This window comes from Oryctolagus cuniculus, chromosome 4, assembly GCF_051225735.1.
Source record: "Oryctolagus cuniculus isolate XC-2025 breed Fujian yellow rabbit chromosome 4, ASM5122573v1, whole genome shotgun sequence".
Taxonomy (NCBI): domain Eukaryota; kingdom Metazoa; phylum Chordata; class Mammalia; order Lagomorpha; family Leporidae; genus Oryctolagus; species Oryctolagus cuniculus.
In genome coordinates, this window is record NC_142870.1 from 91,462,543 (window position 1) to 91,484,922 (window position 22,380).

General features: G+C 45.4%; 1 long non-coding RNA gene across 2 annotated transcripts in view; it reads left to right on the forward strand.

The window, feature by feature from the left end:
* Window positions 1-22,380, forward strand: part of LOC108177991 (uncharacterized) — a 139,742-nt gene that overhangs the window by 67,981 nt on the left and 49,381 nt on the right. The window contains exon 3 of one of the 2 annotated variants that reach the window (XR_016232515.1): window positions 840-21,003. The exons of the other annotated variant lie outside the window; for it this stretch is intronic. This is a non-coding gene — a long non-coding RNA (uncharacterized LOC108177991). Of the gene's footprint in view, window positions 1-839; window positions 21,004-22,380 lie in introns of those variants that run through there. 2 annotated transcript variants of the gene reach the window in all.

Below are 22,380 nucleotides of genomic sequence, written 5' to 3' on the forward strand. Positions count from 1 at the left end.
GCCATCTGGGGAGTGAATCAGCAGAAGGAAGACCTTTCTCTCTGTCTCTTCCTCTCACTGTCTGTAACTCTACCTCTCAAATAAATAACTAAAATTAAAAAAAAAAAAGAAATGGCCAAACTGTCTTCCGAAGTATCTATTCCCTTTCGCATTTCCACCAACAGTGAGTGGGAGTTCCTGTTACTCCACACCCTCATTAGCATTTGGTGTTGTCATTATTTTAGTTTTCTCTATATTAGTAAGTGCATGGAATTATATTACATTGTTTTAATTTGCAATTCCCTAAGGACATTATGATGTTTAGCATCTTTTCTTATCATTATTTACCATTGGTGAGGATTGTGTACAGACCTTTTGCTTATCTTTTAATAGGGTTGATTGTTTTCTTATTTCTTGGTCTTAGGAGTTCTTTGTATATTTTGAATATCAGTCCTTTATCATGTTATTTGTTTTGCAACTATTTTTGCTCAATTTGTCTTTTATCTTTTCACTCTTCTAACAGTCTTTCATAGACTATAAATTTTTCAACTGATCAATTCTTTCTTTCATGGATTGTGTTCTTTGCTTTGTTTCTAAGAAGTCATAAACAAACCAAATGTCATCAAGATGTTCTCCTATGTTATCTTCCAGGAATTTTATAGTTTTGTGTTTACATCTAAACTTGTTTCCCTACTGAAGTAATTTTTGGGAAATGTGTAGGATCTATGTCTTGACTGATTTTTTTTACACATGAGTGTCCAATTATTATAGCACCATTTGTTGAAAAGACTATCCTTCTTCCAATAAATTGTCTTTTTTCCTTTGTCAAAGATCTGATTCTTCTAATTTGATCCCTGCAGGATGGCTCCCACAAAGCAGAAAGGTGAGAAGAGCTCTCTTGCTATCAATGAAGTGGTGACCCCAGAACATGTGCTCAACATACTGAAGTGCATCTATGGAGAACAGGGCAGGTGATTGACCTAGGAATTTAAGCTGTCACTTGGAATGCCCACCTCCTGTATCAGAGTACCTGCAATGGAAGCCTGCCTCCACTTCCTGTCTGGCTTCCTGCTAAAGCACCTGTGAGGCTCAGTGAGTGGCTAAAGTATTTGAGTCCCTGCCACTCATGTGGAAAATCTGGATGGAATTTCTGGCTCCAGCCTGGCCTAGCTCCTGCTGTTACAGATATTTGTGGAGTGGACCAGCAGATGGAAGCTCCCTGTCACTTTCAAATGATAAAAATAAGTAAATAAACATTGAAGACAAACAAGCATGCCCTTCAGACATTCAAAGAGATCCAGAAATTTGCCAGGGAGGATATGGGGACTTTAGAAGTGCACGTTGATATCAGGCTCACAAAGCTTCTGAACCAAAAGAGGAAGAAATGTCTCACCATATCCATGCGTAACTATCCAGAAAATGTAATGGGGATGAAGATTCACCTAACAAGCTCTGACTATGGTTACCTAAGTACCCACCACCACTTTCAAAAGCCTACAGATATTCAATGAGGATGAAAACATACCACTGATTGTCAAATAATTTAACAAAACTGGAAAAAAATTCAGTTGACTCTAGTCATGTGGGTCTATTTCTGGGCTCTGCATTTTGCTCCTTTGATTTATTTTTTGTCTTTTCGTTCGCCTGTGCTGAAGTGCCTTGGTTACTGTAGCCTTCCAATAATTTTTACAGATGGGCAGTGTCAACGCTCCAATTTTGTTCTTTAATAACATGTTGGCTGCTCCGGGTCTTTCGTTTATCCATATCAACTTTAGAATCAGTTTGTTGACATCTATGAAATAATTTGCTGGGATTTTGGATGGGGTCATGTTGAAGCTACAGATCGAATTGACTTCCTGATAATGTTGCATTTTCCTATTCATATACATGGACTATCTCTCCATTAATTTAATTATCCTCCATTGATTCCACTTGGCAAGTTTGGCAGTTGTCCTAATGCTGATCATGAGAATTTTTGTCATTTGGTACCTAATTATTTCATTTTTGCAGTGCTAATATAAATGATCCTTAGAGTTTTTAAAGTGTAGGCAGTATTACGGGGCAGGTCTATGATATTTTTCAGATTAAAACCTAAAAATTGAGAAACTGCTGTCTTACGTAATATTGAACCTGAAGCATCTAGTGGTAGAGGGGCACTCAATGGGGTCATTGTGGCAATGTCGCGTGTGGCAGAAGAAAGCCATTTGCAGCTTAGACTGTACGAAGGAAATAACTTTTCCAATCCCAAAGAATTTTAAACTCTTCTTCCTTGCCACACCTTCCATGCAGGGAAGGGGGCAACAAAGGAGCAGTCTGTGCTCAGCATGCATATTCAGGGCATGGAGACTGCTTGCATCATCCAAGCACTCTGTTTCTTTAGCAGAGATAAAGACAGGGTTCTTGCCATAGCCTTCCGGCCTGAAATGCTCTGAGCTCTGAAGCCATACAATCAGCCTCTCCTCTGCCTGGTCACACTGGCTTGACATATACTTCTTCCTCGGGGCCTTTGCAAATAACTCTTTCTTACCCTCATTGGCCAACCCCACAGATCACTTTCTTCATCTTTCCAGGACAGACCTCGCAGAGCTCTGTCTACCTGTGAGCACTTGTCGGATTGTGTTTTGCATTTATTTACATGATTAGCTGACGACCAGGCTGTAAGTTCCACAGAGGCAGGCATCAGGTCACTTTTGCCCACCATGCGGTCCCCTTGCCAGACTTATAGAGTGAGTAGATGATTGATTGGCTATCCTACAGAAACATGAACTCCATATTTTTTACATGAGAGAATGAGGCCACTCAGTGCCTCATGGCTATCATCTTAGAGAACTCTTCTTGGTATTGTGATATGTATAGACAACAAGTCTGAGTGAGTCCACACCCAATGTAATCAATATTCTAGGTTTCCAGAGTAGTGAAACTGATCCGGTAGCTTCCTTTCCACATGTTTGAATGAAGCTTGTACAGTGTGGGTCAATATCAATTCCCATTTGAAAATTTATTTAGCAAACACTTATTGTCCATATACTGTGTGTTAAATGAGAGTCCTGTATGGAAGTTCTCAGTCACAATCCCCCTGTAGAAGGTTGGTGTCGGGGGTGGAGCCGCATTTGGGCAGGGGTCAGGGGCTGTAAATTGTTGTTTGGGACCCAATCTAGTCTGTATTTTTTTTTTTTTCTTCTTGGATGCACAAGGCATTCTGAATCTTTTTGACCCACATAACTCAGGCGGGTTCTGCACATTTTGTCCCTTGAGCCTCCTGCCACTCCCTACTGCCCCACACCTGGCGTAGAATTTATTGCGGTTTTACTGCCTGCTTGGCCCCTAGGTGTATCCAGTTTCTGACCCTTGGTTGGGTCCAGTCCTCTGGGATCAGAGGCTGATGGGAGAGATAGACTGTTTTTCACATTCCTGCTTTGTCTAGGAAACTGAGGGAGGCACATGGTTGGATCAGCCCTGGTGCCCAAGAACTCCGAGTGCAGTCAAGGAGGTGATATCCACATAAACGAGCAGAGTCCTGTGTCCCCCAGCAGCAGCTAAAGCAGCTGTGAAAACAGACTGGAACATGTGCCTCTGCGTCCTTGTTCTTGCTCATGGCACAGCAGAGACCACATAGGCGTTTCATTTGCCCTCATTCAGAGACATTAATGGTGACTCTGTTGCTGCGTGATCCTGGACAAGGCACTGCAGCTTCAACTCTTGAAGTTGATATTCGAGATGAAAGTATTGTGAAGCTTAAAAAATACTGCACACAAACGATTGGTGTAAGATATCATTTAGAAGAGACAATCATTTAACGGTGAGTTCAAATTCTGCTTTATGGAGACTGTTGCAGAATATTTTTGCCAGTAGGAAGCTCAGTAGGGGATCAGGCGATCCTCGTCTTTGCCTAGCCACCAGCTGCCCAGAACATTTTGTGCCGGCAACAGGTCTGGCCATGTGACTGCTTCTCCTTCTTGGCTGTTCCCACTGGCAGGCAGTGAATAGCAAGAGACACCCTCCATAATGCTGAGACCTTTTCCCATGGAGCACAGCGGGAAGAATGCTCTGTGTCTTTGCAAGGCCTGGCCCTCTTCTGGAGCCAGTTCCGCCGGAGACACAGAGAACCGAATTGTTTTATGTTCTTCAGGTCCCTCTTTGGTGGCCACTAAAACCCTCCTTTACCGTAGTGAGTCAAAGGCTTTGACAAGTCAGCGTCTGACAGTCTCACCGGTTGCAGGTGTACTCAGAGTGGCAAGCTTACAGACTGAGAGAGCGTCAAAGCAGGGAGGTGCCCCGGGCTTATTTGTCCAACTCCATTGCTTTGGAGCTGCAGGATTGGGTTCCAAAGAGACAAACATAGAATTCCTGCCTTCTGCCCTGACACCATGCAGCCTTCCATGTGTGGAAAGAAATGTTGAGCACAGATGTGTGGTCTGTACATGGTTCCACTAGTGTCAATTATTACATGGGATAGAACATCAGACTTGGCCCAAAATAGTGTGCGGTAGGGGGTGGGCAGTGACCAGTGACGTGGTAGCTCATATAACTGAGAGGCCAGGAGGACGCCTGGCTTGGGCGTGCTTTGTTTGTGCTTATCCTCCTTCCATGCCCTATGCCTCTTTCTTTAGAGCACCCCCATCCTGAACCTCTTCTTCTCTCAGAAGTTTCTGGGGCTACTTCCTTTTGGGATCATAGGCCAGGGGCAACCAGGAAGTTCTCTGTCTCCGCCTTCTCTGCAAAAATCTCAAAAGTTCACTCTGACTGGACTTCTCGTGTTACGTGCCATCCTGCGAACCAATCCCTGGGGCTGTGGGCTGCAACATGCCCAGTGACGTATGCCTGGGTCACACCCTCCATTCCGTGGCTTTGGGGTGGGACCTGCTCAGACCCTGTGGGTTGACATTGGGTTGCTATGACAAAAGGGGTATAGAGTTCTCTGGCCAAAAAATGAAAAATATCCTCTGCCCCTCGTCAGGGCTTCTGTGTCTGATAATAAATTCTTTGCGTCTGGTTCTTCAGATGTCCCATCTTCCCAAATTAGGGATTGCTTTGCTGTCTAGCAAGCAGTGCAATTGTGACAGGAGAAATTAACTGGCAGCTGGAGCATCCCTGGGTTCAGGTAGCATGACATCCCACTGTTGATCTGTTAACCCAGGTCTGTTCTGAGTGTGCTTCTACTAAATAAAAAATGAGACAAGAAAGCAAATAAACAAAGCTGGAAAGGCCTACTCTTTCAGAATGCTGAGGAAGTCTGACTAAACACATCCTAACATACATCAGGCGCTATTGCAACTGGAAATATGAGGGGTTTTCAAAAAGTTCATGGAATTGCCCCAGTTGCCCCTCTTCCAGGCCAGCTCTCTGCTATGGCCCAGGAGTGCAGTGGAGGATGGCCCAAGTGCTTGGGCCCTGCACCCCATGGGAGACCAGGAAAAGCACCTGGCTCCTGCCTTCGGATCAGCGCGATGCGCCAGGCCACAGCGTGCCGGCCGCGGTGGCCATTGGAGGGTGAACCAACGGCAAAAAGGAAGACCTTTCTCTCTGTCTCTGTCTCTCTCACTGTCTACTCTGTCAAAAATAAAAAAATAAAAATAAAAAAAAGGAAAAAAATTTCATGGAATTGCATATTATGAGAAACTATATATAGATTTCAAAATGTTTTTGTTTTGCACCCGGGGCTGTGATGTAGTAGGTTAAGTTGCTGCCTGCTGTGCCAGCATCCCATGTGGGTACCAGTTAGAGTCCTAGCTTGCCCACTTTCAATCTAGCTCCCTAATAATGGGCCTGGGAAAGCAGCAGAATATGGTTCAATCCTTGGGCCCCTGCACCCACATGGGAAATTTTCATGAAGCTCCTGGCTCCTGGTTTCAGCCTGGCCCAGCTCTGGCCAATTTGGCCATTTGGGGAGTGGACCAGCAGATGGATGGGAGAGTCTCTCTCTTTCTTTCTCTCTGTAACTCTGCCTTTCAAATAAATAGATAAAATTTTTTAAAAAATTTTTTGCACTAAAATAAACATCTTTTTAAGCAAATGGTATTTAAAAATATTTATTGACTTAAAGAGTAGAGAGACAGAAACACACACACATAGAAAGAGCTCTCATTCTCTAGTTTACCCTTCAGATGTCTGTGCAGCCAGGACTGGGCCAAGCTGAAGCCGGGAGCCAGGAACTCCATCTAAGTCTCCACGTGGGTGGTAGGGACCCAGTTACTTGAGCCATCACCACAGCTTCCCAGGATCTGCATTAGCAAAATCCCAAAGTTCGCTATCTGTTTAGGAAGCACATTCATGACAACCACTTCATACTATGGATGAAGACACAGGACTGCATATCCTCATTTTCCAGACAGGAAAGTGAGGCTGAAAGGGCTGAGCAACTTGCCAGAGGTCGCTCAGGTTGTCAGCCCAGACCTCAGAAGCCAACTAGCACTTTGTCTTCCTGCTATATTGTGCTTCTTGTAGAGAAGGGCAGCACACGTTAGCTATTAATGTGTTTGATTATTTCCCACTTGAAAGGGAAACATCATATTCAAAATGCAAATTAACATTGACAGTGCACATTATTTTTACTAGCAGATTAGTAAAAATTCAACAGGGTTGATGATACCAAATTTTAGCAAAAGCGTAAAAACAAGTCATTTTGTATACTGTTGATGGCTCTGCCAATCGGTACAATGTCTTTGCAGTCAAATTTGGTAACAATCTTAGAATGCAAAATATATCCTTTTTGTTTGTTTGTTTCTAAGAAGGCACATACAAAAATGCTCACTGTACCCTTGTTTGTAATAAAGGAAACAATAGAGACCACTTAAAGTCCCATTCACAGGGAGATGGTTTCACTGTGGTCTGGTAATACTGTGGAGAGCCAAGCTTCATGCAGGGAGTCCATTTGCAGCAGCTAAATACCAGATCTCTGCTGTGTGTTAACAAATATATCCACTATATATATATATACATATATATATACACTATTAGACCATTGATAGAAAAAATCTGCAATATTTCTCTATGCATATAAATTCACTGCATGGAGTGAAATCCCAAATTAGAAACACTGGAGGTAGGGTTAGGGCCAAGGATGAGAAGAGGTGAGAGCTAGTGGGGAATAGGGTGGAGGCTGGGTCAGGAGATGGGCACCATGGGAATGTTTGCTTTTAGATATTTGATTTTTTTATTGTAAGCTTGTATTCATGTTCTGTTTGTATAACTCAAAATAGTAAAACATGACATCACATGAGCATGCTAGTAGAAGTTAATAAGCTATTTGAATTAATGAATGTTTTATTGATCGCCAAGTTTAGATGGGAAAATGCTGAATGCTGACTCCTTTTGAATTTTCTGATGATACCAAATACTTAGCAAGACTACTCAGTACCAGGAAGCCTTCCCTCATCTGGTAAATTTGTAGATCTGTAGGACTTCGCTGCTACAAGGAAGTTAGACATCACTGGTATTCACCTGCAGAAACGCAGGTCATTGAGGACTTTGCTAGTTCTTTCCCAGGTGACCCATTTGGAGTCAGATAAGGGCCACATGCCTGGAACTCTCTTAATGTCTGAGGTTTTCCTTCTGTAGTATAAGGAGATAGTCATAATATTTCCTTTCCTGCTTTCTTATAAGAATCAAATCAGCCAGTGATTATGAAATTACTCAGGAGCTGTCAAACATGATAAAAATGATAGAGGGTGATGTCATTGTTCTTGTTTCCATTTTTCTGAGCCTGCAAGTACTGAAATGATTTGCCCAAGGACAGTCTGGGCTCAGTCTTTGTCATAGTCCTGGTAGCACACTGGAATAATGCCCATGTTGCAGTGTCCACAAACGGTGCCTGTGCCCACTTCCCCTCCCATGCAGAGTTCTGTGAAGTCAGAGGCCAGAACCTAGCCACCTCCTTAGCCCAGCACCCATCTAATGTTTAGAAGGCCTTCAGGGAGCATGAGTTCTTATTAACATTTTCCGCATTCAGTTTCTTCTCTAAACAAAGAGCATACGGTGCATTGCTAGATTTCAGCTCCAAGGATCTGTGATTTTAAGATCCAAGTCTTCCCTACAGCAGCGCTCATCATCTTTAGCCAGATAGATAATTGCCTCCCCTGAAATCCTCCAAAACTTGGGAAATTCAATGAGGTGGGAAGCTGAAGGCTCAGCCAATCCTTTCATGTGGGGTGAGTCAGGAGGTTTCTGCAGGAACCTCCACTGTGATGTCCTTGGTTGATGTGGGCTTGGAAGAAGTAACACCTTGTACTTATGCAGCCTCTTGCTCCTGAGGCGCTCAGAGGGCTTCCCAGACATTATCTCACATCATCTTTGAAGGGTGACTGAGGACAACACTCATTATCATTTGCTGGTACTCCCTGCACCAAAGGGATGAGCTGTTTTCCCATAACCATCGGTGGCAGCATCATAACCAGGACCCATACTTCTAGGCTTCCAGCCTGCTCTTTGCCCCATGCAGCTTTCAGGACCAATTGTTGCCTCACGGAGAAGAGGAAATTCATGGTCACTGTTGTAATGGCCGGAGACTTTTGCTGGGGATCCCTGGAAAAGATGACTCCTTGTTCCTGTCCCAGACTCAAGAAATTGATTATGTATGAACTGATTACAACCTATTGCAGAGGACTTAATCAACCTGCTCCATCATAGGCTCAGTGTCATGCCCCAGGAATGCAACATCAGAGACTTTAGTTGGACCACCCAACTCAGTTCTTGGATATTTCCTAAGTGATGATGAAATTGGGAGACTAGTCAGGGAGTTAGCTGGACTTTCTGCCAGTCCTGGAAGGTAACTTTATCCCTTTATCTGCCAATCTCATAAGTTCAGTTTCCTATGATGCACCTGTATCTTAATGGGGACCAAGAAGGAGGAGATGTCATGATGGCCTTGTGGAAGTTAAACTCCTTGTGGGGGTGCCATAAAAATCCCAGAAACTCTCATGCACATTAAACTCCACCCCATTTGTATATATATTCAATGAAGGCACCACCCCCTATCTCATAAAAGCGACTGATAATATGGGAAGGCCCTAGCTTTTGCTCTTGACCATGCTGGAGGATCCTCCTCGGGCCTTCTGTGGCCCAGTGGTGATGGTATCTTTCCTTGTGGGGTAGTCCACGCTTATGCACTCTTTCCCTTTTAAAGAAATCCTGCTCTCACTTGTGCACTGTATTCATGCTTCTGCTTTGAATTCTTATCTCTGTGGGGGCAAGAACCTGGAATAAAGACTAAGATACTAGGCTCATAGCAATCAGATTAACACTGTGGAGACAAGGGAAAAGTACTGGCCTTGCAGCGAGGAGATCTGGTTTTGATTTAAACATTGCATATTCTGGACCTGTGTGCAATTAGGAAAATTACTTAATCTCTTTGTTCTTGAACTTCCCCTTTCATGAAGATGGGAAATATCTGCCTCACTGGTTTATTACACAGAGAAAATGAGAGACTAAGCCATATTCATGCAAGTATTTGGGATCCTTGATAGTGCCGAGCCATGATATTTCTTGGATATTAACTTCAACAAAGATTTGGGAAAATTAATTTTATAATGTAGATATAAAGAAGCATGCTAACACTGAGTAAAATTGAAAGGTACAACTTTTAAAGATGAGTTTCACCTTGTCCTGGAGTAGGAGAAGGGGCATGATTTAACTCTACTTCCAATCACACAGGATAGGGTGTCACTTTTCCATACCATTAGGAAGAGGAAGTATATAAGAAGTATAACAGAATGACCCCTTTCTTCGATGTTTCTGAGTGACATTCTTACTTCAGTTTTGGTCACCTAGATGGTATTAGTGCAGGTTCCTGTAGCAATGACTTCACAACTTCTTAGTATATGTCCTCATGTTTGTCAAGTGTCTAATATAATAAATGGTTATTTGGAGCATGATTCTACATTGACTGAAAAAGTGAAGATCTGACCCTTTAGGTTACTCAGCACCTCTTACATAAAGACACAGGAAATAAAGGTCTCTCAAATTTTCTGCTTTTTGGTGTTGTGGCATAGTAGGTTAAGCCACTGCTTGCGAAGCTGGCATCCGATACGTGCACCGGGTTGAGTACTGGCTGCTCCATTTCCGATCCAGCTCCCTGCTGATGCACCTGAGATGCAGTGGAGGATGACCCAAGTGCTTGGCCTCTTCTACCCCGATATGAAACTTGGAGTAAGCTTCTGGCTTCTAGCTTTGGTCCGGCCCAGCCTTGGCCACTGAGGCCATTTGGGGAGTGAACCAGAGATGGAAATCTCTCTCCCTGTGTGTATGTGTGTGTGTGTCTTCCTTTCTCTAACTCTGCCTTTGAGATAAATACAAATAAATCTTAAAAAATAATTCTGCCCCATAGAACGTTTTCTCTTTTTAAAACTGGATATGGGTACCTTTGATCACACAATAAAGGTCAGGTATGTCCTTGCTTTTCCATTTTTGCCTTGCCAGTCAGGGGGCTTGGTGCTGTCTTTTGTTTACTAACAAGCCTATTAGAGGTCTCTGGTGTGATTTCTTGTCTTTCTTGCACAGTGGCAGGTCCGCATATATAACCATCAGATGCTTTTACTGTAAGTCTCCTACTGGTTTCTCTATTTTGATGTTAGAAACAGGTGGGATATCGATGATAAGGAAATCAATTCTGAGATAGTTTTATTCTGAAGCAAGTGTAAGAGGTGCTGCTAACTCTCCCAGAAGTGAGGCCTGAGGCAAGCTTGGGAGGGAGCCTGGATTTGCATCTGGGACCTTAAAACCACCCAAGTGGACAAGCCATGTGTAGGAAGGGCATTGCCACTTCACAATGCCCTGTTCCTCCACTCCTGCTCCCCAAAAGGGTCCTGCCTACCCTGTTGTTCCACAGCAATTACAGGCCAAGGGAGAGCAGAGAGGAAGGCCATTGGCCATCACCTTCCCATCCCCAGTGCTACTGCACACTACTGGGCATTGGCAAAAGGCTTATCAGACTTTTCCACCTGCATATTCCTGATGGCTGGGCAAGGTGAGATTCAGAGGTAGAGCATCAGTCACATCTTGCATTTTGTACCACCCCGTAGTCCTAGGAGTATAACCCCTGGGGCTATGGTCTGCTCTGCAGATGAAGAACCAGTCAAGAGGCAAGGAAGAACCTAGAAGCAGGCTTTGGGCCACTGGCAGTGGGCATTTCAATATCTCAAGTGCCCAAGTGGATCTGGAAGGGGGAAGTGGGTTACAGGTACAGAAATTCATGAGGCCCAGGGACTTCTCTCCTTATGGCTGAGAGGCACGGGGCTAGAGCAGCGATGGCAGTTTCTCAGGTCTGGAAAGGCAGCCCGTGTCATCAGGACCAGCCTGATCCATTCCCCTTCAGTCAGGGAACCCTGGAGCAGAAGCTGGAAGCAATCATGGTGGCCAATTGCCTCCCTTCTCCTTTCAAAGGCAGGGATATTGAAGACTAGAGAGGCGATTGAATTGCTCGATTCCCTTAGATTATATTCTAAATATGTGTAGCAAATCCTCCAAGGATGGGGTCATAGTAAGGAGAAAAAGAGAGGGGGAGGGAGAGAATGTGATGCAATGGGAAGAACACGGCCAGATCCACTGAGCTTAACACACCTGTGATTAAAAATTCCTGGAGGTTAGTAATGAACAATGTGGGTGGGCGCAGCGGCTCAATAGGCTAATCCTCCACCTGCGGTGCCAGCATACCGGGTTCTAGTCCCGGTCAGGGCACCGAATTCTGTCCTGGTTGCCCCTCTTTCAGTCAAGCTCTCTGCTGTGGCCAGGGAGTGCAGTGGAGGATGGCCCAAGTACTTGGGCCCTGTACCCGCATAGGAGACCAGGATAAGCACCTGGCTCCTGGCTTCGGATCAGCGCGGTGCACCGGCCACAGCGCGCTGGCCGCAGTGGCCATTGGAGGGTGAACCAACGGAAAAAGGAAGACCTTTCTCTCTGTCTCTCTCTCTCACTGTCCACTCTGCCTGTCAAAAAAAAAAAAAGTAATGAACAAAGTGTGAAAATTTGGAAGTTAGGAAAAGAACAAAATATATATCCAACTTCCACTGTTAGAAAAAGCATTTTCTCCCTTGGATATATTGTATTCACTCAAATGTGCTATTGCAGTGGAGATAAAAATTAATAGCTTTGTTTCCTGTGATCTCTTTATCAGTCAAAGTACAGGACTATGGCTCTCAGTTATTTTAATGGAAAAACTGAAGTTTTATTATCAGCGATAAGGCCGTGTCAGGCGTTATTTTATTCTCTTATCTCCCTTGTTCAAGGTGAGGTGCTCCAGGCCTGACAGATGAGCAGGGCTACCGGTGACTGGGACTGTGATGTCCCCTGAGCCTTGATCTCACTCTGCCTTTTAAGATAACTGTGGCAGGTGAGCGAGGCCTCTGGGGCCAGCTGGTTGTGAGTGCAGATGCGAGGGAAGGCTTTGACGCTCCAGTCCTTGTCCCAGGACAGGTGGCGTGGGGCAGGGAGCGGGTGGCAGGGAGAGGCTTGGAAGTCCAGTCACATGACTGGGTCACCTGCCCTGCAGAACCTTTCCTGACAGCTCCAGGAGAATTGACGCAGCAGGCACTGAGGGGTGGACGCGGCTGCTCCTCGTGTAGTGTTTGATAGAGCAACTCGTTGGGAAAGATGAGTCATGCCAGTCCCTGCTACCCTTGGGAAGCTCCCAGCCGAGAGGGCTGCAGGCTGGGTCACGTGGGAGGGAGGCTGAGTCACACAGCCTGCTCCTCTGGCTTCCGCATCATGCCTTGCCTCCCTGTGCTCTGGCTGCTGTCGCTGCGTGCGGTCATTTGCTTGTCTGTGTGACGGTGTCTTTCCTCATCAGAATGCGTGCTTCTCAGGGAGAGACCGGGTCTGAGACAAGGTCCCACGGCCCCCTTCAGCCCGTGCCGCGTCAGTGTGCGCGCGGAGCAGATCCCTTCATTCCCTTGCCTGTCATCCAGAGTCCATTGTTGATTTTCTCTGTGTAACATGACCGCTAATCAGGCCTGGGGCTGATGTCAGAGGTTCGAAAGGGAGAAGCTTTGCTCCCCTGTCAGGTGTGGTTCATGAATGAGGACAAAGGAGCCTCCTGTCTCGGCTGGCTCCCGTGTCACTCACACAAAGGCTTCTGGCGTCAGCACTGAGGGTGGTGCAGCAGCACGGTGGTGGGCCAAGAAAGGCCCCTTGGGTGTCACATACTGAGGGCTGGCCATCGGTGAGATAGACCGGGCTCTTACTGCCCCTGCTCTGCCACTTCTTAGGCTGCTTCCCTACTCTGAGCCTCGATTTCTTCATCTGGGCAATGGGTGTAATAGAATGCTATCTTGTCTGCTTCACACGGTTCTTCGGAAAGTCAAATGAGACTGAGTATCAATGGTGAAAAGTGCCGGAGGGAAAAAGATCACTAGGAAAAAGGGCAGCTCCCTCTCAGCCCCACCCTAGCACCCTCTGTGTACTTGAGGAAAAGGATCCCAATCCAGGGGGTCCTGCCTTCCTCTTGACATATGAAATAACCATTTCTGTCTTTATGATGTCACAGAGAGGCTTGGCAAGCAGAGGGACCAGATCCCCAAATTGCCATTGCTCAAGGTCGCCATGCTTCCCTCAGGCCCCACAGGCAGGACGGTAGAGGGTGTGCACGCCCCGCCAGGGCCCTCTGGCCAGGAACGGACGGTTATGCTAAGAAGGCTCAGTTTCCCACTTAGAATGAGGGATGTGCTGAAGCAAGGCAGGCAGAGCAAACTGTCCAGGTAGAAGGCAGCATCTGTCACAACACAATTCCGCAACCCTCTTACTCCTGCTGGGATGGGATCGAGACGGCGATGTTTCTCATTTCAGCTGTTGTGCACGGGGGTCCTGAAGCACGGGGTTCTAGGAAAGACCCTGCAGGAGTGATCTTGGATAAGTCCTCGGCCTCTCTCAAACAAGCAAGCTGACTAATTCCCCAGGTCTCTGCTAGCTTTGGCATTCTGTGACTCTATTCTAGCCTGTGGTTCTGTGACTCTTGCACGCTCGGGGGTGAACTACAGTCAGGTGACCCTTGTCTGGTGGCATCCTTGAAGTAGCTGATGGTGGTCTGGGTCCTGTGTCCTCAGGGAACTCCACATCTCAATTTGCAGGGCTGGGGGAATCAACACCAGCTGTCTCCCGCCTCTCCACCCCAGGGCCTGACCCTGTGTTAGCATAGATGCCTCCTGGGGTTACACTGCTGCATATGGACCTGCACGCAAGAGTGTACATGTAGTCTAGCTCTGCTCTGACTCACCCTTCCAGGACCCACTCTGAACTCTCTGTTATGAAGCTTTCTCAGAATTCCTTCCAGAAGATGCTGTCTGGAATTTCATGACATAGTCCCTGTAGCTCTTGAATATATGACCTTATAAGTAACCACATTCACCTCCTAGTGCCCTACAATTTGTGAAGGTGAGGGGAGCTGGCTGGATATTTTTTCTCCTAGATCCTGGCCTGAGTTTTGTACATGATAGATGCTCAATAAATACGAATCATCCATCTTGAATCAAATATGGTTTGGTTTCCCACTAATACAGATGTTAGAACCTGAAGTCCTAATTGAATGGTACTGAGAGGGTGGAGTCTATCCAATCATGATGCTTAGAAGGGAAGCCTAGTGGGAGGCCCTTAGGTCTTTGGGAATGTACCCTCAGAAGGTGGTTCTCACAAGAGGGTGGGTTGTAAAAGCTGAGTTGGGCCCAGCCACTCTCTCCGCTTCCTGGCTTGCCAAGGGATCTTTCCTCTGCCTTGGTCCACTCTCCACCATTGCCACTCTCATAAGATGCCATACCAATGGGGCCATCCTATTTTGGACTATGAACCTCCAAAGCTGTAAGCCAAAGTAAACCTACTTCCTTTGTAAATATCCTCTCTCAAGTATTTGTTATAGTGATGAAAAGCTGACTAACCCATCAAGATTGAGATTTGAATTAGATGTGAACTTGGATTGAACAGATCTAACAAACATATTTCTAAGTTCTCCTTGATCCTTGGTTAATGATTGTCAATCAGGAATCCTTAGAGCCCAGGGATTTGTTAAAAATGGATTATAGGGTGAGAGAGGGGTTGTAAATGGCAAAAGTACAACTGAAACTGGCATCATCAATAACCATGAGGAACTATTGACTTTGGTCTGAAAACCTAAGTACCGGAGTTGTTGTCAGCCTCTGCTCTCCAACTCTTACCCTCACTTTCATCCATGTTGGTCTCAAGCTCATGCCCAACCCTCTTGGCCACACTACAGCTGGCAACAACCCCAAGGAAAATGAAAACTCACATTTCTCTAATTCTTTCAAAAGATGGCTGGGCTTATCTTTCAAAGGTCATTATTAGTTAACAGTTTTTGTAGCCAAGAGAGTAACCTTGGTCACACACACTTTCGGAAGCTTGGTGAGATCAAGGGTGAGGAGGGAGGGTGATGTTACCTAAGGAAAAGTGGGTTATTTCCAGAAGAAGGGGAATTAATGTTCCTGGCAAAACCAACAGGGCATGTCTTCAAAGTACCTTCAGTGCTTCGAAAAACCAAGCAGAAACAGCCAATTGTACCAATGTCAAAGCTGTACAAGATAAAGAAATATGCCAAGTTCCATCCTTGTCTCTGTCTGAAATTACATCAGCTCATCTTGAGTTCACTAACCAGCAGCTCTCTGCCTCATAAAGAATGGAAAGGAAAACCTTTTTGCAAGAACCTCTGGGGACTCCACCTTCGAGGAGCGCTGGTCTAAGGTGCCAAAGCTGCCTCATGCCTGACTCGGCTCGGTGCTCTCTGACCCTGGAGGCTCACTGGAGCTTCTGGGGTGAACGATCCAGGAAGCTCGAATCTGGGAGGTGGGGGCCAGGGGTTCTCTTGTAACTCTTCCTGCAGTTTGAGAGTCCTGGTGCGTCATTTCAGGTAGGATTCCAGGAACTGGGCAGTTGGCCCCTGCTGGCCTGTCTAGCACCACGATGTTCAGAGGTGTATGTGTCCTTAAACACGGTTATTCCCTACATTGCAACCTGTCATCTGGCCAATGAGAAAGCTCTCAGAAATTCTGATCCCTCCTTTTGCAAGTGAGTAGCTCCTCATGGGCTGCCGTTTCACAGATGGATGCGTTTCCTTCCGTAGCTTTCCAGTCTCCAGCGACTTCATGTTGCTGAGAGCCACAGTGTTCACCTCTAACTCTTGACTGCAGGTATTGAAATGAGAAGAATCGCATCTTTGGGTTGTTTGTAAAATGACATAGCTCCTAAGTGATACTTCAGGTAACATTTAGCTCCGCTGTCAGTAGGCAGATACTGTCTTCTATTTTATTATATGACAACTTCTTGTAGCATTTTAAGTTGACCTCTTTGGGATGCCATGGGGTCCCAGTGGCACTAAGGGTTACTTGACAAATCTTCATTTTCTGATTATAAAAAGTAAGTAAGTAGTTCAAATATCTCTATTAATGGGGGATTGGATATGAATGTGCTCAGAGAAACAAAAACTCATTTATCTGTACATTTAAGGGCATTTCTTGGTATATATACGCTCTTTCAATAATTTTTTTTGAAAACTTGCCTCTAAAGATTAAACACTAGAATGTAGTACCTGTTCCCTTTTAAAAACCAGCTTGCACATGTGTATCTCTAGAGAACATTTGCCTGGGATTCAGGCTTGGGATCTGAGGCTGGCTGTACCCCAGGTGTGCTGTGTGAGCTCAGACAAGGCACCTTGTCCCCAAAGAAAGAGAGGCTCAGGCCGAAGATTTTTGAAGACCTCTCTAGCTTTGACAATTTCAGGGTAAAGTACCACAGGGTTATGAAATGCCCCACAGTGTGGGAGGGAACAAATATGTCATTATTTCGTTCCAGCTTCATCTCTTTCACATTTAGTGTAGTCCGACCTGTCATAGGTCCTCTGTGGAACACAGATGACTCACTTCCTGTCCTAAGTGGGTCTTCTCTGAGGTGTGGAACAGATTCTTCCCTCAGATATGGAGCCAGCCCAGGGGCCGAGTCAATGGGGCTCGGAGCAAATTCTCCATGCTCTTCAAGGTGTCAGGTTAACTGGCGCAAGCACTGGTTAAACACACACACACACACACACACACACACACACACACACACGGGCATTTAAGGATAGTACCATTTAGAATCTAGATGTTCCTGAAAAGTGTGCCCATCAGGTTTCTATAAACACAATCTGATTTTGAATGCAGTTGATTAGTTGGTAATTGAAATGTAGATGGAGTGAAACTTTTGGTAAGATAAAAAAAGGTTTCTTGGTAAGTAATTTTGAAGGCTAAGAAAGTCTTGTGTATCTACCACTTCCTCCAGGGAGTCTCCCTCACTGCTGCTGTTGGCTGGTGCCTTCCTCTCCCTCCCCTCTGAATTCGGCTCCATCACAAAAGCTGCAACCCAACCCAGTGAGAACAGAGCTGTTGTCTTAAAGCCACAGATTTCCAAAACAAAGCCAGAAGGGAAATTTGCAATGTCAAATCTCCTCACTCCATCTATAACGTGATCACCTATTTGCTTATTCATCTGTCATTTAACAAATATGTGTTTAGTACCTACTATGTGTTGAGCATTGTGCTAGGCAGAAGACACAGAGCCAAAACAAGGCATCAAAGTCCCCTGCCTTCATGGAATTTATATTTTCTGTATGTATGTAGGGGACAGATCATGAAGAATGAAACAATGCACATGATCATTAAATTGCTGACGTAATGGGGGAAGCCCTAGGAAGGGAGCGAGACCTACTTTAGACAGGGTGGGTGGAGAAGGCTCCTGTGAGGAGGTGGTGTGTACACTGCTATCTGAAGAATGAGAAGGAACCAGCCAAAGCAAGTGCGTAGGGGTGGAGAGAAAATTCAGTGGAGACTCCGTGGTGGAGAAGAGCTAGGAGAGTTTTGAGACCTTGAAGTGGGGAGCAGAGCTGGGAGGTGCAGGTTCAAGACACAGACAGATCAGAGGGCAAGCACCATTGCAGGAAGGGCATTGCTATGGGATTGAAATTTTGTTCAGAGTTCAATGGGGATCCATCGGATGGTTGAAAGCAGGGGAGTGAGTGTTCCAATGTATGTCCTGAATAGTTCCCTCCAGCTGCTTTGGATGGCGATGACCGCAAGAAATAAAACAATGTTCTTCTAGGTGAGAGTTCACGGGGCTGTTGTAGAGCAGAGGGGCTGCAGCAAAGCAGGATGCATTTTGGAGGTGGACACACAAGACTGCTTTCTGCACTGGATGCAGAGGTGGAGAAATAGGCAGACAGCAAGGGCATTTCCTTGTCCCTCAGCCCCCGAAGTAGATGGGGGCTTATTTATTAAGACAGGAAGATGGGGAGAGTAGAAGACAGCATTTGGAAGCAATCTAAGGAGTCGGTTTTGGCTGAGGTGAGTTTGGTGTTCCGACTGCAGCTTCCAGTGGAGATTCTGGCTAGGACTCTGATTCTTCAAAAGACTCATTCTGATTCTTGCACAAGATCAGCTTTGTTGCCCGAACAGGACCAAAATTTGCCTGAAGGCAGACGTGGCTTATGTTTCATATTTCTTCTGTCGCCTTTATAGAGTTTGAGTGAGAGGCAAAGTCATAAAATGTTTATATTCTCATGTTCTGAAATTAGATAGGCTTGCTATGCTGATTCTGCCCTACTGGCTCCCAAGAGCTGATTGCTAATATTTTCAGAAATGTTGCTAGCCATTTGTTAAAGCAGCCTTAAATCTGGCCACAGTGGGAGGACGCACACGTGGAACTTGGCAAACTACAAATCAGTTTCTTTCTTCAGAAAGCCAGCTTACCAGCACATCACAGAGAGGCCAGAGCTATCGAGACAAATGCCTTGTGGGGAAAGAGAGATGGAATTTTTATGTGATGTGTCGAAGTCTAGAACCATGTCTCCCAGCGAAATGTCAAAGTGGGCTGGGCCTTAATGAAGCTAAAAGAAATATCTAATTTGCATTTACGTTCAAACACTTAAATATCTCCCCACTGAGTGTGTGTGATTTTCGTGGTATTACTAAACCTTCCGTTCCTCCCTTCCCTCTCTGCCAAAACTTTGGGATTTGTATAATGAAAAAGCCATGGTGGATGTTTCTCCTGAACTTGCACAGCCTGCCCCAAGGTAGACCAATGTTCACATCTTGCTAGGAAAGATCTATCAGTTGCCCCCTAAAATGAAAACCCCAGGATGGTAGTTGCCATTGTCCAGCTTCCAGCCCAGGGTTGCTAGATCTTCCGATTTTTCAAGGGAAGCCAGAAAGCTGGGTTTTAATGAGAAACTTCCAGCTGTTAAATGTTGACTTATATTTATAAAAAAAGTACTGTGAGCCAAACAAAACACTTGCACAAACTTCATCCAGCCCAAGGGCCACCAGGTTGTGACTCTATTTGAAGTCCTTGTACGTGATCATCCCACTGTGGGACATGAGGGGGTCCCTAGAATATGCTGGAAATCAGCTTTCTTTCCAACCCTGGTATGTGGGAGCCACATCCAATTTATCCGATTAAAAACTATTTCTCTCGGCGACATATGCTGCACTCCAGCGCAGCGGCGGAGCAAGTCCAGGCGGAAGCTGGCTGCCTTTTTCCACTTGACCGGGGCCTCCTCAACTCTATATCCTGATATCTTCCTGGCTTGTGGTCAGAGGACAGAAAATAAGAACTCGAGGTAGGAGGGGCCTTAGAGTCATCTTTGTCCTTGTAATCCGGACACCCAAAGAGAGAAGTTGATTGGTTTTGGCCTCAAGAGTGAATTAGTGCGGAGGTAAAACTAGAACCCAGGTCTCTGAATGGTTGAGCCTAGGACTAGTGACCTACGGTGCTCAGCAAACGTTGGTTGAATGAAGGCTATGTGAAAGAATGGTAGAAGGATCAAGGAACACATGAACAAGTGACCACAGCCTGAGATGACTATTTGGCTTGTGGAATGCGTTTTAAAGCAAGAATCGTGTGAGTTAGGGGCTAGTTCTAATTCACTACCATGTTTCCTTGTGTTTGCCCTTTACCTCTCAAGCCCTTGGCTTTCTTATCGACAAGGATTGTATCTCTTGGTGGTGTTTCAAAAATCACAAGCTAATAGTAAAGCCAAAGGTACTGCCTGCTGTATGCCAAGACTGGGTCAAATGCTTTCCGTGGGTTCCACTGTTCATTTCTTCAGTAATTCTATGAAGTGGGCACTGTTTTTCTCACCTCCATTTCATAGATGAATAATACTATAGCTAACTTGTTTGAAGTTCCTTCCACTTGTAAGTAAACAAGATTTGGATGCAGGCATTTTACTCTGAAATGATGATAGCCATGAAAGTGCCACGAAAAAATTAAAGGATGACACAGGGGTGCCATCAGAACACCTTTGGGAGTCTCAGAGGTGCGGTATTCCCAAGGCTCTTGGGAAGAATTATAATCCAATGGAAGAGACCAAGAACAAATGCAAAAAGTAATGATGTTTTCTCAAGGCGGAGGAGTCCTGGAGAGGAGCTGGGTGGACAGTGTGGTCAGACCCTCTCTCCTGTACCCATCGCTGTGGCCCAGAGAATGGGGTAGAGTGGTGGGTCGGGCCCAGGACACCTGCTTGCCTCTTTGGCTATGTGGGAAGGACCTGTCTCACACAAAATATCAGGGATGGTTCTTTCAAAAAGAGCAGCTTTCTGTGTGAGAAGTAAGGACAAGTCGAAGCAGCAGGAGGAACTCCACCCAGCTTTCACCTTCCACTGGGGGACGGAAGCCTGGCAGAATGCGTAGCGTGGGTCTGAGCCTTCAGCTCAGGGCTGTTCATTTCCCGGGTTAGAACTAAGCTGTTGCTCGGGCCATCAAAGAAGGAGGTACCTTTCTCTGAAGGGAGGAGAGAACTTCCACTTTGACTATGACCTTGTCTAAATAAGATCGGAGTTGGTAAACTCAAGAGGCTTTCATAGCCTTGGCAACTCATGACAAGAGCCTTGGGTGATTACTGACCCCATAAACAAGTGTCAATTGTTAAGTCAACACAGGAGTTACTGTGCGCTTACTCCCCATGTAGGATCTCTGTCCTTAATGTGTTGTATAATGTGAATTAATGCTATAACTAGTACTCAAGCAGTACTTTACACTTTGTGTTTCTGTGTGGGTGCAAACCGCTGAAATCTTTACTTAATATATACTAAATCAATTTTCTGTATATAAAGATAATTGAAAATGAATCTTGATGTGAATGGAAGGAGAGAGGGAGCGGGAGATGGGAGGGTTGTGAGTGGGAGGGAGGTTATGGGGTGAAAAAGCCACTGTAATCCAAAAGCTGTACTTTGGAAATTTATATTTATTAAATAAAAGTTTTTTAAAAAAGAAAGAAATAAGCTGTTGCTATCTACATCTTTTGGAAAGCTTTCTTTCCCCTTCAGGGGTGTTTGGACTTGAACGGTGACATCACCGAGTACCACGATTCATTATTTTGTCGTGTAGTTACAGTTCCTCAGAGAAATAAAGACAGTGGTGAACCCTGCACAGGTAATAAATCAGGAAATAAGTGGTCAGGCTTTGAGCAACGTTTGCCAGAACGGTATTAACTGATGAGGGACCAGCCAGTTAGGTGGCTTGGCTAACTCCTCTGATTTAACCCTTGGTTTGTGCTGGAAAGGGCTGCCTCTTTTAGCCGGCATAGGGAGTTACTTGTGCAAATTACCATCAAGGAGAGGGAGACGAGGGCAAAGGGGTGTGAAATATCAGCAAGATATTGAAACGACGAAACCTCTTCCTGGGCTGTGACTCCCATGAGGTTAATGTCTAGAAAAGGACTTGATCAGTGCCTCATTCAAAGACATCTGTACCTGCCGATGCGGTACTCACAGACCGCTGGAGCTGGACCAGTTCCAGCTCTTATTTTACACATGAGTGAAAGCTTGTGTTACAGAGAGGAAAGGTGACTCGCTCAAGGTTGTGCTGCAAAGCAGTGACTGAACCCGCACTCACACCCGAGGCTCCATGCTCACGCAGGAGGGCGAGCTCCTTTTGGTTTTGGACGGTGGACACTGTGCCCAATGGGAAACTTCGTTTACTTGAATCCTCACTGGGAAGAGAAGAAAGAAGTGGCTGTTGCAACACCTTAAATACAACTCTCCATTCTCCAAAATAAAGGAAAGAAGGAAGAGCCTGAAGTTTCTCAACATCAGCAAATCAAAAGGTGATTTATGAGACTGTGGAAAGGGGTGGGGCTAAGTATGTTTATTTTCCTAAGTGCATTTATTTTGCTATGATTATATATGTATACTTAAAAGGGTGCTAAAGGAAGAGGTTGAAGATCTAAGTTCTACTTGGATCTTGGTCTTTTTTTTTTTAAGTTATTTTATTTATCTGAAAAGCAGCTTGACAGAGTGAGAAATACATTACCTATCTGCTGCTTTACCTCCCAGAATGCCACAACAGTCAGGGCTGAGCCAGGATAGGCCACAACCAGGGACCAGGAGCTCCATTAGGGTCTCCTACATGACTGTCAGGACCCAAGTGCTTGGGCCATCATCC